This window comes from Macrobrachium nipponense, chromosome 24 (assembly GCF_015104395.2).
Source record: "Macrobrachium nipponense isolate FS-2020 chromosome 24, ASM1510439v2, whole genome shotgun sequence".
Taxonomy (NCBI): domain Eukaryota; kingdom Metazoa; phylum Arthropoda; class Malacostraca; order Decapoda; family Palaemonidae; genus Macrobrachium; species Macrobrachium nipponense.
Window position 1 is genome coordinate 9,278,933 of NC_061091.1, and position 15,705 is coordinate 9,294,637.

At 40.1% G+C, this 15,705-nt stretch overlaps 1 protein-coding gene across 7 annotated transcripts in view; it reads left to right on the forward strand.

The window, feature by feature from the left end:
* Window positions 1–15,705, forward strand: part of LOC135205429 (neurensin-1-like) — a 341,552-nt gene that overhangs the window by 296,830 nt on the left and 29,017 nt on the right. The window lies entirely within an intron of this gene.

Sequence of the window (15,705 nt, forward strand, 5' to 3'; positions counted from 1 at the left end):
TATCACATATATCTATATATATATATATTATATATATATATATATATATATATATATATATATCAATGTAGCACAAAGGAACACTTGTTGGGAATATCCTTAAATCCACGGTTTATATTTATATATATAATTGTAAAAATAACATAACTCAATTGAAGAAAATGGGAAAGAAAGTTTTGTAAAAATTTACCATTACCACAAAACCCTCCCTCACACTGAACTTTCCATACCATTTCCCTTCATCTCACTAGTTGACCAACCCAGCACTGCCTGGGATAACTCTGAATGACAACTGAAAAAAACCCCCCTACTCTCTCTCCCATTCTCCCTCACTATTTTCCTCTTTCTCCTCCTTAACACTCTCTCCTCTCTCTCTCTCTCTCTCTCTCTCTCTCTCTCTCCTCTCTCTCTCCTCAAGCCCCACCCCCTATGGTGCCATTGATCTCTTTTACCCCACAGTATTCTTTTACAGATAGTAAGTCATATGCATACCGAAATTAGGCATGATAAATACGCAAAGTTTAATTAGTTACTAAGTCTACTGGCAAAACCAGCCCCATTTAAGGGAAGCCCTTCCTTCCCACTGCCACCCCCTTTGGTGCCCTTTGGTGCCCTTTGGTGCCCTTTTGGTGCTGCTAGTGATGTCTTAACCCCCACAGTTCTGATTTCTAGATAGTAAGTCAGTGGTTGAAATTGCTCAATGCGTTTTAGTGTTATGCTGGAACTCAAACACATACAAGCATCCTTTATATATATATATATATATATAATATATATATATATATATATATATATATATATATATATATATATATATATATATATAGAGAGAGAGAGAGAGAGAGAGAGAGAGAGAGAGAGAGAGATATTTGGGGTTGGTGTCACCTTCCCACGCTTTCAGAAAGCTCACCCTCCATCCCAAATCCCTTCCAAATTGAAGCTGACTCTTCCAAATGCATTCGATTCCTTCAGACGTCTTCTAAAGCTCCCGTAACTGTGCACTGTGGAACAGCCTCCCTTGAGAGGATGTGATGCAATTGGAACCTCCAAAGTTCAAGGGAAGATGCAATGCACTGCTTCCCTTATAGCAATTCTCATTGTATTTGAATTATTAATTCATAATTTTATATACTTATTTCTTAATTTGTTTATTTATTTTTTCTTTATAATAGGAGATCTTGTCTTTCTGTATTTCCCATTACCTTCTTTTACTTCTTTCGAATTAACACTATAATATTCCTTTGTAGCTTGAATTTCAAATCCGTGGCGCCTGCGATGGGATTGTTCTATACGAATAGGGTTCATCTTCTGAATATATAATAATAATACTTATAATCTATAATAATAAGTGGATCTTTCTTGTTTGTCCGGCGTGGGGGTGGGGTGGGGTGGGGAGCTTATGGGGAGGCGATTAGGTAGGGGATCACGAGGGTAAAGGAGACTCGGCACATCCACTATCCTCCTGCACAACTGTCTGTCCGCCCCGGCGGGCGGCTTGGTAGGTAGAGAAGGGTAGGGGAGAGACATGACGAGCAGCACCAGATTCCAGCGCAGCGTAGCGCTCGCTTTCAAGCTCACATAATAATAATAATAACATCGCGAGAAGATTCGGACGCAGATAGTTTAGCTTAGAAGGGCCGTCTATGTGATCAGGTCTTCTTGTAATTCAAATGTGTATCTCAAGGGTTCTGCTATAATGTTCGGCCTCGCAAAGGGGATTCCGTTGTGGGAATATTAACATAAGGTGAATGTGTTTGTAAGTAATATTATTAAAAGTTGCACGGTACACAAATTAAACATTTACATGTTTTTTAATTGCATGTTACTGTACTTAAGTTTTTTCCCTGTAGAGGGGGGTTAGTGCCATCAGTGCGCCTCATGCGGTGCATTGTAGGCCTTACTTAATATTCTTTTCATCGTCCTCTCGGCCCATGCTGCAACCTCTTTCTATATTTTTACTGCACCTCCGTTCATATTTTTTCTTCCATCTGACCTTCCACCATCCCATATCAGTTGTTTCATTGTGCAACTGCGAGGTTTCCCTCCTGTTACACCTTTCAGTGGTTTACTCTCAATTTCCCTATCGCAGCTGAATGACCTCGTAGGTCCCAGCGCCTGGCCGTTAGCCTAATTTCTATATTCCATTCCACTCCCGTAAAAAAGTAAGTATTTGTGTCGGTCTTAATCGCGTAAATGTTTACCATCGTTGAATATCAAAAAGTTTAAGACAGCCATACCAAAATTTATAAAGATTATGTATTTAATAGTAAAGAATAATGAAGTGTCAAAGGTTTCTGTCCATCTCTTGGACTTCTTCGGAGAGCGGAATCCGGGGCTGGACCGTGGGTAGGACACTCGTTAATTACAAAACGAATCTCTCTGGCGTGTAAATTTTGATGGTTCCCTGAAACGTTAACGAGGAAAACATTGGAGATTCTCTCTCTCTCTCTCTCTCTCTCTCTCTCTCTCTCTCTCTCTCTCTCTCGAGGTTATTTTTGTATCCTGACATTCACTGATAGATTCGAGAAGATTCTCTCTCTCTCTCTCTCTCTCTCTCTCTCTCGATCGGTCAGGTAATTTTTGTATCCACGACATTCACTGATAAATAAGAGGAGAAGGTTCTCTCTTCTCTCTCTCTCTCTCTCTCTCTCTCTCTCTCTCTCGTTGACAAACAGACAGAGAGAGAATGCCCAGAAATGTTCAAACAGTGAAAGATTTTATGACTGGAATAAAGTTATCTGTTAATGCATAAATCCCCGAACTTCTATTCTTGGCCCACTCTCTAAAGAAGACCTTCCAAAGGATTTGTCAGCCTTTCCGTTGAAGTCCATATGCGTCTTGACAGTTGCATTTTTACCCCCATTTTCCTAGCGGTCTTTTGCATTCTCCTGTGTTTTATTCCATTTGTAAACAGTTTTACGCGAATTGGCAGGATTTCAAGTTGTTTCATGGGATATATATAATATATATATATATATATATATATTAATTAATATATATATTATATATATAATTATAATATTAAGTAATATATATATATTCTATTTTATATTTTTATATATATTAAGATATATATATATATATATATATATATAAGTAATATATAATATATATTATATTTTTATATATTATATATATATATTTATATATTATATATCTATATATATATAATATATTATATAGTATATTTTTTAACGTATTTTTAGCTTTGGCCTGCCAGAGAGGCTAGATACGTAAACGGAATAATTGAGGGATTTCAAGAGGGAATTGCTTTAAAACTACCGTAAACTGATAGTTATTATTAATTTCTTTAGAGGGAAGGTCGCCAGAAAACTCAGCTCGTTACTTTACAGCTATTTATTTACAAAAAGGCCCGTGCTGGCCTGGAGAAAAGTTCAATGATGGCTCCACTGGAGTAGTTATAGCTGGTTTTCATACACTTGGATATTGCACACTTGCGGGCAGAGAGATGGCACGTGACTCATGGAATAATCTGGAAAAGAATCCCAGATTAAACAAGATAAACACGGAAAAATGACTTCTTGCTCTTTGATTAATTAATTCTCTAATACTGGGGAGAAGGAACTTTTAAGGTTTCACTGAGTATGCAATGACTCCATTGGTCTGGGACGATCACACAAGGGGAAGCATGCGGCCATGAGGCAGTGAGAGGGAACAAAAGGATGAATTTCTTTTGTTGCTGGAAATTGAATTGGGAGAATGAGGATCAAAATGATAATAGGTGATAAGGGAGAGACTGGCAATATGCTGTTCCACAAGACGTACCTGGATGTTCGTGTTCAGTGTGGACTTTGTAGAAAATGTGGCTCTTTGTAGAAAAGCATGGGCCCCCCTTTGTCTGAGGCCTGGGTCATCGGCGCGCCACTCACTACCCTGGATAGGCCTAACAGGAAGGCAGGTAATCGGACCTCTGTCCGATATCACGTCTCGCAGCCAACTGAGAGAGAATTCAGGTGGGTTGCTTGGGGGTTGGAAGTCAGCTTAACCCCCCACGATCAAGGCAAATCCTGGAAAACAAGCATACAGCCAGCAGAGGGGTCACAGGAAAAAAGAGCTTAAGATATAGGTCTAAGAAGTACCAATCTGCCTACATCCTTTCCCTTTTGAGATACGTCCCTAAAGCTGACAAAAGACTCTATTCCCCCAATCTGGGAACTCCTATCTCTGGCTGGCGGGTTTTGGGTTTCCCGCATTTTGCTAAAAATCAGCTGATATTCTAAAGAAATGGCTGCCGTTTTCCAAATCAAATTATTTAATTGATATCTGGGTAGACGAAATTGATCTATAAACGTCACAGCTCCCCTGTTAAGAAGGCATTCACTCCTTTCGGGCGTGAAGGTCTTGGCTTAAATGAATTGATCGTCTCGACTACCCATTCTCCTACTCCAACTTGAAGTTTTTTGAGCAGCAATATGGCTGACTACAATGGCCTACTAACTTATAGGCAAAGATCTAAGTGTACTAACTTCATGTAGTGATGTAATCTAGCTTAAGTAATAACTATGGGTTGTCTATGACGACAGTTCACTCTACCCTAGATAAGGTTACTTGAAAATTCTACTTGCTACTAAACCTAATGCCCTGGTACTAAAATCATTAGCCTAACCTACTCGTTATAGTTAAATGAAGATGCAATCATTCCAGAGTGTGGTACGCACAACTACAGTTCAGCGATGGAATTGTTAAACTATATGAGAGGTGAGGTAATGGTGCGTGAGGATTATGAGTGGTTAGTGCATTACCAGGATGGAAATGTAATGAGGTAATTATATTTAAGTGAGGGTTAGTATTACGATGGCTAGGGGTTAGAGGGTTAGTTCTACTGGCAGAGATCAGGCTGGCTACCTTCTCTGGGTAGGTGCCAGGATCACTCTGCAATTGAATGGACACTGTACCTCGGGCACAGGTGTCAAGGAGAGCGTGTGGCTCTTTGGTTAGTGTGTTAATGATTTGCTACGTCCCTTCTTCTTCTTATTCCTCCAGGACCTGGCTATACCAGTCCTAGGAGTAGACAGAGGCACCGACTCTGGGGAAAGGCCAGAAACGCCGGCAGGAGCAGAGGCAGTGGTAGCCTGAGGGATTTCAGGAGAACACCCTACTTCGGTATCTGCAGCAACCGTCGTAGAGGTGGTGGAACCTACTGCAGGGGAGGCCCTCACTCCGGCTGCTGCGACAGCCGTCGTAAGGGGAAAACTCCAGGCTGACTCCTGGTCGGGCAGTTCCTGGTTTTCCAGAGGAGGTGAGGAATGTTAGGTCTGCCGGAGGTTCATCCTCGGGCGACAGTGGGTGGAGGGTGAAGAAGACTCATGGACTTTGGATTGGCCATGGGCTGCGGTAAGCTCCATGCCTGTTGGAGGATCTCCTGTAGGAGGATCCTTGGTTAGGTTAGGCAGCCGGCACTAGCTCGGGCCAGGCGCAGGAGTCAAGTTCGGTGGTGGCTCTACGTCCAGGCTGGACGGAGCTTGGCACTGCTCAGTGCTGCCAAGTGGCACTGGCAAAGTGTTGAGGTCGACTGGACCTGTGGCGGGTACCGGAGGTGCAATACCTCTCAGCGTGCCCTTGGAAATGGGAGACAGAGGCTCCTGTCTCTTGTTGAAGGCTAAGCCTTGTGGAAAATGAACAGTGTCCACTGCTGGTAGTCGGCTAGGGCACCTAGGCCAATTAGTAGAGTGCCCTATTACGTTGCAGGTTTTGCAACGGAACTGTGAATGGTCAATCTCCCTCCTTGGTAACGGGGGAGACTGTTGGTGGACGTAACTTTCCTGGAGGAAGTAGAATTTCGATGACTCCGTGCTTTGGAGTGATTTGCGTGGGTTAGGACCCCTAGGCTTCTTGAACGGTGAGGGAGACTTCATGTCTTGCCCTAGGAGGAGGTCGTAACCTCCTGAATGTAGCTTGCAACTGCAAGAGTACATACTTTCGAGAAATTAGGTCTGGTGACCCTCAAGTTGTACGGTCGGAAGGATCAGCTTGATATGGTTGATACCTTCTATGGTTATTAAGTGACGTCTATCGACGTTAGCCCCTCGGGGATTCGATCTTCCCGTATCAGAGAGATTTGAGCGCCAGAGTCGTCGTAGGCTCTGACGTGCTTGGCTGATAATGGCTTTGGAGGGGGGCGACGGTTATAGGGCCCTTAGCTGGGGGGTCCTAGTGAAGAAGGATTAGTAATGGCCATTGCGATGGCAGGAATATTGTGGTTCGCGCACCCTCCGTAGTTGGGCAGACATTGTGACCCTTGCGGCCACAGTCTCGGCAGAATGTGTTCCAGAACCTCTTCCGTGGCACTGTACGGTAAGGGCCGAGATGGCCCCACAGGTTGCGAATCTGTGGAGTCACCAAGGCTGGCAGTCTGCTCTGGCACAGGCGAAAAGTCCTCTCTGGCAGTGACTTGAGGTATGGGAGGTTAGGAATCCTCCGTGGAATCACCCTCGGAAACAAGTCCGGGGTTAACTGGTGGGCTTACCTCTTCCAAAGTGGATGAGGTAGGCGGTAAAATGGTATGAGGCTGAGATGATGCGGAAGAAACGTCTGGGGCTCTACACTGGGTCAGGGCAGGTTCACAAATAAAAAGGGATGTCTGGGACATCGAAGGCACTAGCCTCTGAATCTAAAATTGATGTTTGATTATGAGGCATGCTGCAGGGATCCGATGCATCTGGTAGTGGGAGCTGCGTCCAGGGGAGATACGGCTTAAGTAAATCTCGGCCAATATCACCTGATAAACATTATGAAATTGGTCAACTACGCCCAGGCGGTACAATGTGGTTTCCTTGGTCACCTGGTCCAGAAAGGGCATTTTTACATTCAGAAGGACCGAAGGAACAGAAAATAGAGTTTACCGTCAATCCATTCAAACTGAATTTCTTCGTTTGTCTGGATTTTGGCACCCCTAGGCAATGATTTCTGGAAATAAGGGAGACCTGGGCTCGGTGTCGGCCATGACTTGTACCCACTGATAGCCGTAGGAGACTGTTCATCAGGCAGGGCTACATGGTAGCCTTGGAGAAGTTCACCCTGGAAGCTCTCCTCCCAAGGTAGAGACCGACTTGGGCACCTGGTCGGAATTCACAGATGCCACGCACACAACAAGTGGTTGCAGAACCTCCGCAACAAACCTCTTACCCGAGATCCAGCTCATGGTCTGGGGCTTAGAACTAGCAGAGAGATTGGGGGGGCGTCATCTATGAGAGCTAGCTCATGCTTTCTCTCTTCTTCTTTCTCCTTTCTCTCTGCTTCTCTGGCTTTCCTCCTCTGCTTCTCTTTTCTCTCTCTCTGCTTCTCTGGCTTTCTCCTCTGCCTTCTCTTTCTTCCTTTTCTTGCAGGCGCGCAGCAGCTGCTGCGCCTTTATCCACTGGTCAAGTGCTGTCCAGTTGTAACCGGCCTCTTGCCCAGAGTTATGAGGGCTCCGAGCTTCTCTAGCTCTCTGGCAAAGAAGTCGCGGGAAAGCAGGGGGAAGTCATTTCCCTTAGGCTGCAGTAGAGGCTCGGAGGAAAATGATATTAATGGCCAGGAAGGGTAATGGATGGAATGGGAGTGCCTACTGTGGAAAGTGGCACTCACTTTGGAAATGGGTTCTGCGACGTGGTAACGAAAAGTCTGAAACGACTGGGTGCTCGGTGGCACTTTGTGAATGGCACCTGCTGAGGTGTTCCTTTTGGACAGCACAAGTAGTGCTGGTATTGCGGCACTTCGGGAGGCATTCCTTGATTGGTCCGAAAGGATCATGATCCTCGTACACGGAACATTAATGAATTGGGCGTTCCATAAGGACGGACACGCAGGTTTGTCAGCACTTAGGGCTGGTATTGCGGCACTTCGGGAGGCGTTCCCTTGTTGAGTGTTCCGAAGGATCACTGACCCTGTACACGGACACACTAATTACTCTGGGCCGTTCCGTAAGGACGGACACGCAGGTTTAATGGCTACCTGTACGGCCTGTACAGGTGACAATGGCACTTATGAGGAGTTTCCTTGGAGCACTGGTATCGTGCTGTGTGTCCTGGACACTACATGCAGTATACTTAAATATACTGAAGTGAAATGGCACTGCTCCATGGCAGAGTGTAATGGTGGAGGAGAGAAAGTAAAAGGTGGGAGTACTTCAGCAGCCAGTCGATGGACAGTGTCAAGAATTAGTGGCACTGTAAAATGGTAAGACCTGACGTGCACTGGTGGTGGCCAGTCCTAACTGGTACGAACTTCCCTGTCTGGAAGTAATGAATTTGCGTGGCACACTGTGCGAATGGTGCTTGTGGTATACGCAAGTCTTTTGTGATAAAAGAAAATGAAAAGACCACTCGGGCAACGACAGGTAATGATAATTGAAGAAATGCTCAGTCCCTCGCTGAAGTACTCCGATAAATGTACACGCTGTGTAAATGAAAGACACAAGAGACTAAAATAATGTTAATTCTGCATGCTATAATTTAATGGTAAGATGTCGTACTCTTGGCTTTGTGAATAATGGGTTCTGGTTCTCTCTCTCTCTCTCTCTCTCTCTCTCTCTCTCTCTCTCTCTCTCTCTCGGAGAGGGTGAAAAATGATATATGAATGAACTCCCTTATATTTGAATTGAAACTACTAATGTAGTTTAATATGACGCAACTTGCGTTAAATGGATTTACTTACGTTAACGTTTTTAATGAAAGAATTGCTTTTGGATAACGTTTTATGAAAATGATTAACGCGCTCGTGGTGAACGATTTTTACGTTAATGTTAGCGGCTTGCGCTTATGAAATGATTTGCGTTTCAATATGAATTTTACAAAGATGCGTTTTACGTTAACAATTCTTGTGATTTACTCTACTTGAGATTTACGTTAACTTTATGTAAGATTACTAGGTCCCTGTGAACAGTGAAATGACGGTAAGGATTTAAAAAACGAAAATGTTAGCAAACACTTTGTGAATGAGGTTACGTTAAGTACGAAGAAGTGAAATGAAATTTTCGCCTCAGCGAGCGAGTGAGTGAGTGATGCGAGTGAAACACGTGAGCGAGCTGGCCCAGCGCGGGCTAGCAGTGATGGCGAATCAGCTGATTCTCTGTAAATGCGAAGGATTTACAACACGAACTTTTGGTTTCTTATTCAAGGCGAATTACGTAATTTCTCTGGCAGAACGATAGATACTAGTACCGGAGTTGATATTATTTACGTTAAAACTTTGAGACTTACGTTACTTTGCTTAAACTGTTTAGATAATTCTTAAATGGGTAACAACATGGCTGCCGCTGTGAGCAAAACGAAGGCTTGGTTGACGCGCAGGCGCGAGAGTGCTCTACAAGCTGAATTTAGCTGAGAGGTAAGCAGTTACCAACACTTGGAATGAAAACTAAGTTAAAAATGGATTCCCTAACATATCACAGACAAAAGAATTGTACACTTCTTTTGCCGTAACTATTAGTAAAACACTCCTAACTAGCTAGGCTTTCTAATACAGCAATAAACCCTGGCAAAGCACTTCCTAGTTTGATCTGGTCCTTTCTGGCATCTATCTGCACACGTGTTCGTTCGTGTGAGCTCCTACAACAACAATGCGATTTACAAAATAACAGAATTCGCTCGGCGCTCTGGCCGTTACAATAATAAGATTTCTACCTACGCTTCTTTTAAACACTTCTACAATAAAAATACTTAAACGTACCTTAAGCTAACATTGGTTATAGAATAATCATATTAATGAATGGAATACCTTACCGTGAGTCAGTGTCTTTTCTCCCGCTGCAAGTGTGCTTTGTTTTGCGCTTTGAAAAACATTTACAGTTTACGTTTTACAACGGATAACGCGATTTACAAGCTTTTTTTAAGCAAGCTAGGTTCGAACCTGGCAAGATTCGCCAATTTTACGTATTTAGCTGGCCTTGAGAGAGGCTAGATACGTAAACGGAAATAATTGAGGGATTTCAAGAGGGAATTGCTTTAACGTTACCGAAACTTATAGTTATTCATTTCTTTAGAGGGAATGTCGCCAGAAAACTCAGCTCGTTACTTTACAGCTATTTATTTACAAAAAGGCCCGTGCTGGCCTGGAGAAAAGGTAAATGATGGCTCCACTGGAGTAGTTATAGCTGGTTTTCATACACTTGGATATTGCACACTTGCGGGCAGAGAGACGGCACGTGACTCATGGAATCTGGAAAAGAATCCCAGATTAAACAAGATAAAAGGAAAATGACTTCTTGCTTTGATTAATTAATTCTCTAATACTGGGGAGAAGGAACTTTTAAGGTTTCACTGAAGTATGCAATGACTCCATTGGTCTGGGACGATCACACAAGGGAAGCATGCGGCCATGAGGCAGTGAGAGGGAAACAAAAGGATGAATTTCTTTTGTTGCTGGAAATTGAATTGGGAGAATGAGGATCAAAATGATAATAGGTGATAAGGGAGAGACTGGCAATATGCTGTTCCACAAGACGTACCTGGATGTCGTGTTCAGTGTGGACCTTTGTAGAAAAATGTGGATCTTTGTAGGAAAGCATGGGCCACCCCCCTTTGTCTGAGGCCTGGGCTTCGGCGCGCCACTCACACCCTGGATAGGCCTAACAGGAAGGCAGGTAATCGACTCTGTCCGATCACGTCTCGCAGCCGACTGAGAAGAGAATTCAGGTGGGTTGCTTGGGGGTTGGAAGTCAGCTTAACCCCCACGATCAAGGCAAATCCTGGAAAACAAGCATACAGCCAGCAGAGGGGTCACAGGAAAAAGAGCTTAAGATATAGGTCTAAGAAGTACCAATCTGCCTACATCCTTCCCTTTTGAGATACGTCCCTAAAGCTGACAAAAGACTCTATTCCCCCAACTGGGGAACTCCTATCTCTGGCTGGCGGGTTTTTGGGTTTCCCGCGTTTTGCTAAAAATCAGCTGATATTTCTAAAGAAATGGCTGCCGTTTTCCAAACAATCAAATTATTTAATTGATACTTGGGTAAGACGAAACGATCTATAAACGTCACAATATATTATTATATATATTATATTATATATATAGATATATATATATATATTCATATATATATATATAAGATACAGAGATACGTACACACACATATATACTATAGTATATATATATATATATATATATATATATATATATAGATACATATATATATATACATATATATATATATATATATATATATATATATATATATATATATACACTATACTATATATATATATATATATATATATATATATATATATATATATATATATATAATATATATACACTATATGTATATATATTATAGAGAGAGAGACGAGAGAGAGAGAGAGAGAGAGAGAGAGAGAGAGAGAGAGAGAGAGAGAGAGAAATCTATAAAATTTGATGACAAAAACCTTATTTACAGGTTTCGAAATATAACACCATACCACGTACAGAATATTTCTCTTTTCCACGAAATTAATTTTTTAAGTATATATATATTTTAAAAGCCTTTTTAACAAACCCATTTTGGTGAATAGATTCTTCTTCGCCTCTCAAAAAGATTAATTAGCTTGAGGCTCTTAACATCTTGTGCCTTTCATCTTTTTCTCGAAATTAATTGCCAACCTTCGGGCTAAGATAATTTTTTTCCCAGACGAACCAACCATATATACTTAACTGTGTATGGTGTATATGACGTTTGTATGTTTTCCATTTTTCTTACCTTGTGGTTTCCTTTTCTCTTCATTCTCTCTTTTTATTGAAAATTGTATTTCATATTTTAGATATGAACGGTGTGCCATTATGGCTAGTCAAGTTGAATGCAAATTTTGACTGAATATAACAAGTCAAGTTGAATGCAAATTTTGATTCTCATTATAACACGTCAAGTTGAATGCAAATTTAGACCCTTTATTATAATATGTTAAGTTGAATACAAATTTTGACTCTTACTATAACATGTCAAGTTGAATACAAATTTTGACTCTTATTATAACATGTCAAGTTGAATACAAATTTTGACTCTTACAACATCAAGTTGAATGCAAATTTTGCCTCTTATTATAACGTCAAGTTGAATGCAAATTTTGAATTTTCAAGGAAGATCCTGTTGGATGTGTCGACTCGTTCTAGGGCAGTTCAACCTTCCTCAGTGTGTCCTTTCTCACATCAGAAAGGGGGAAATTCATATCATTTCCACGGTACAATAATAATATTAAAATAACAGCCTTTTGGAGACAAATAAAACTACAAAATAAGTATCGAGAATAGGAGCAAAGCTGGAGTATTTTTCACTGCAAAATAAGCAAAAGTGAATATTAATTTCAAGTTTGGTCTCTCTTGAAATGTCTCTCAAAAGTCCAATTCGGAATTTCCCCAAGTTCCTTTCATGGAAAAGGTTTTAGCTTTTTTCAGACTCATAATTTTAGGTTGGCCTTCATCCGTACCTTTTTTTTTTTTTTTTTTTTTTTTTTTTTTTTATTTTTTTTTTTTTTTTTTTTTTTTTTTTTTTTTTTTTTTTTTTTTTTGGTGCAGAAGTCCCTTCTTTTAGCCATTTCAGTTTTCATCAGAATTCTATTTCTTGAAGTGTGATTTGACCTTTCTTTGAAATTGTTTCAAATTTTTCGCTTTCACCTCGTTTAATATTTCTCCAGAATTCAAATTTTTAAAGTCTGTTCTTACTTATCTGGAATTCCAGCTCTTGAAATTCCGGTTTGTCCTTTAAGATTTCAGTTACTGAACTCCAGTTTGACTTCTCTTCACAACTTTGCTTCTTGAAGTCCAGTCTGACCATTCTCCAAAATTCAAGTTTCTGAAACCATATTTTGATCCGCGAGGAATTCGCTTGAAACGTCTCTTTGAGCGCCTTGAAAATTTACTTACGAGATGGATTTGTTTTATGATTCCAATAAAAAAAATACTTTTTACGATTGCGTGAGGTTTCAAATGAACGTCAAATTCTTTGGAAGTTTGAGTTTCAGGTGAGTGTCCCTGTGGAGAGGATTAGGGTTCATCTTCTGAATAATAATAATATTGTCTTATCGGTCCTGTGATTTCATTTTATTTTCGTTATCCTGATAACTCCATTTAGGAAGAAAAGTGTTCTTAATTATCTAAATTGAACCTGAAATTAATATTCACTTTTGCTTATTTTGCAGTGAAAAATACTCCAGCTTTGCTCCTATTCTCGATACTTATTTTGTAGTTTTATTTGTCTCCAAATGCCTGTTGTTTTAATGACTATTAATGATATGAATTTCCCCCTTTCTGACGTGAGAAATCTTATAAAAAAAATTCACGATTACCTTTCTACTGATCTCAAAAATATTCTGATAAAAATCCGCCCATATCAGCCTTGATTTCATTCACAAATTTCTCCTCTTCGCTCTGGGAGAAAAGGAAGCTCATTCATTTTTTAAAGCAAAACTAGAAAGTTAGTCATCTTTATCCTCTGACCTTTGATATTCAAAAGTTCATTGGACTCGGAAAGCAGAAAATGTTCTACCTCTCATATTGAGGCAAAGAAAAGATTTGCTCGACAAAATTTATGAATGTTCCATTGAATTGGCCTCTTTCAGTTCGATTGAAACCAGCAATTCTCTCTCTCTCTCTCTCTCTCTCTCTCTCTCTCTCTCTCTCTCTCTCTCTCTCTCTCTCTCTCTCTCTCTGAAGTTGATCAAATCTTTTCATATCTCTCCTTGCCTTTTTGAAGTGATAATATAGATTTTATTATGACTTGCACCGTGCCATAGAAGATGCATAATGACCTGAGGTCATTATGCATCTTCTATGAGGAACAGCAGTAAGTGAGGCTGTCCCGGGGCTCGACGACAGCAGACTATCGTTGTTTCACACTAGAAGAAATATTCAGGGAAAAATGTACGCTTATATATACTTTAGTTTTTATTGTTACTGGATATGACAAACAAATTAAAGTTACCTATGGACTAATCATGTCATAGTTTCATGGGTTTTACCTAGTTATATGAAAGTTTTTTTCTTTATTTTGACTTGAAAATAACAATAATAACTAGGTATGAACACCAGATTGAATTTACCAATGATTGATCAGGTTACAGCTTCATGGGTTGTACCTAGAGATATGAAATTGTAATTATAATAACAGATCATTTTTAATGAATGGTATTTTCTTTATTTCGACTTGAAAATAGCAATAATAACTAGATATGAAAACCAGATTAAATTTATTACTAACTGACCATGTTAAAGTTTCATGGGTTGTGCCTAGTTATATAAAATTGTAAATGTTATAATAGATCATTTTTTAGTGTAAGTCTGTCACGATTTCGACTTGGCAATAACATCAATAACTCCAAATAATAATATGAGTAAAATACGCCGAGGTATTTTCGGCGCAATCGAGTTTTCTGCACAGCCGCTACAGCCAATAATCAAGGTCACCGAAAACAGATCGATCTTGCGGTGGTCTCGGTGTAATGCTGTATGAGCCGCGACCCATAAAACTTCAACCACTGGCCGGTGGTGGCTTATCCTATATCATTGCCAGAATCACGATTATGGCTAACTTTAACCTTAAATCAAATAAAGACTACTCAGGCTAGAGGGCTGCAATTTGGTATGTTTGATGACTGGATGGTAAGTGATCAACATACCAATTTGCAGCCCCTAGCCTCAGTAGCTTTTAAGATATAAGGGCGGACATAACAAGTACGGACGGACGGACGGACAAAGCCGGCACAATAGTTTTCTTAAGCGCCTCAGTGGCGTGATCGGTATTGGTCTTGGCCTGTCACCCCGGTGGCCGCGAGTGCAATTCTTGGGCATTCCATTGAGGAGTTAGAGATGTGTATTTCTGGTGATAGAAGTTCACTCTCGACGTAGTTCGGAAGTCGCGTAAAGCCGTTGGTCCCGTTGCTGAATAACCACTGGTTCCATGCAACGTAAAGACACCATAAAACAAACAAACAAACAACGATAATTTTCTTTTACAGAAAACGAAAATTGTGTCAGTCTTACTCCTTTCTATGCGATTCCAAGTTCCAACACTGGGTCAGTTTGAACACCAAACGCTGATGATAATCGATGTTTAATTCACCCTCTATTATTTGTTGGCATTTTATTCACTGACCTTTTGATAACGAAGTTTCGGACTGCACAAACATGAGTCTCTGACATTCGGGTGCAATAATTCATCTTTAATGAGGAGAGCCATTGTCATTCTCTTATATTAATAATTTTGATAAGTAATAATTAAAATGATTATTGCTTTTAATAATTAGATTGATAATTTACTAGCCAACATTTGGTATCCAATTCGTTTCTTGCTTAAAGTCTCACTCTTCTCATTGGTCTTATAATTAATTATAAATAATAATTTAAAAATTATTGAAATAATTCGTAATTTTTATTACCTAACTCGCCTTATGATTAATCATGTAGATAGATAATTGGAATAATTGATAATCATAATTTAGAATTAATAATCTAAAAAGACAAACTTGGAACGAAATTCTTTTATTATCCCTAAATCGTATTCTTAACCTTTCATACTTCTTCTCTTCTTACTTCTTCTTCTTCAGGACGAACAAGAGAAGAACGCTTATTATTATCCGGCTTTGTTGATAATGTAAATAATTGATAATTTAGATAATTAATAATAGTAATACTAACTTTCATAATCTACAAACCAATATTTGGTATGAACTAGTTTCCTTGCCCCAAAATTATATTTTTAATGCCTCGATCGTCTCGTAATTAATAATCTAGATAAGCAAT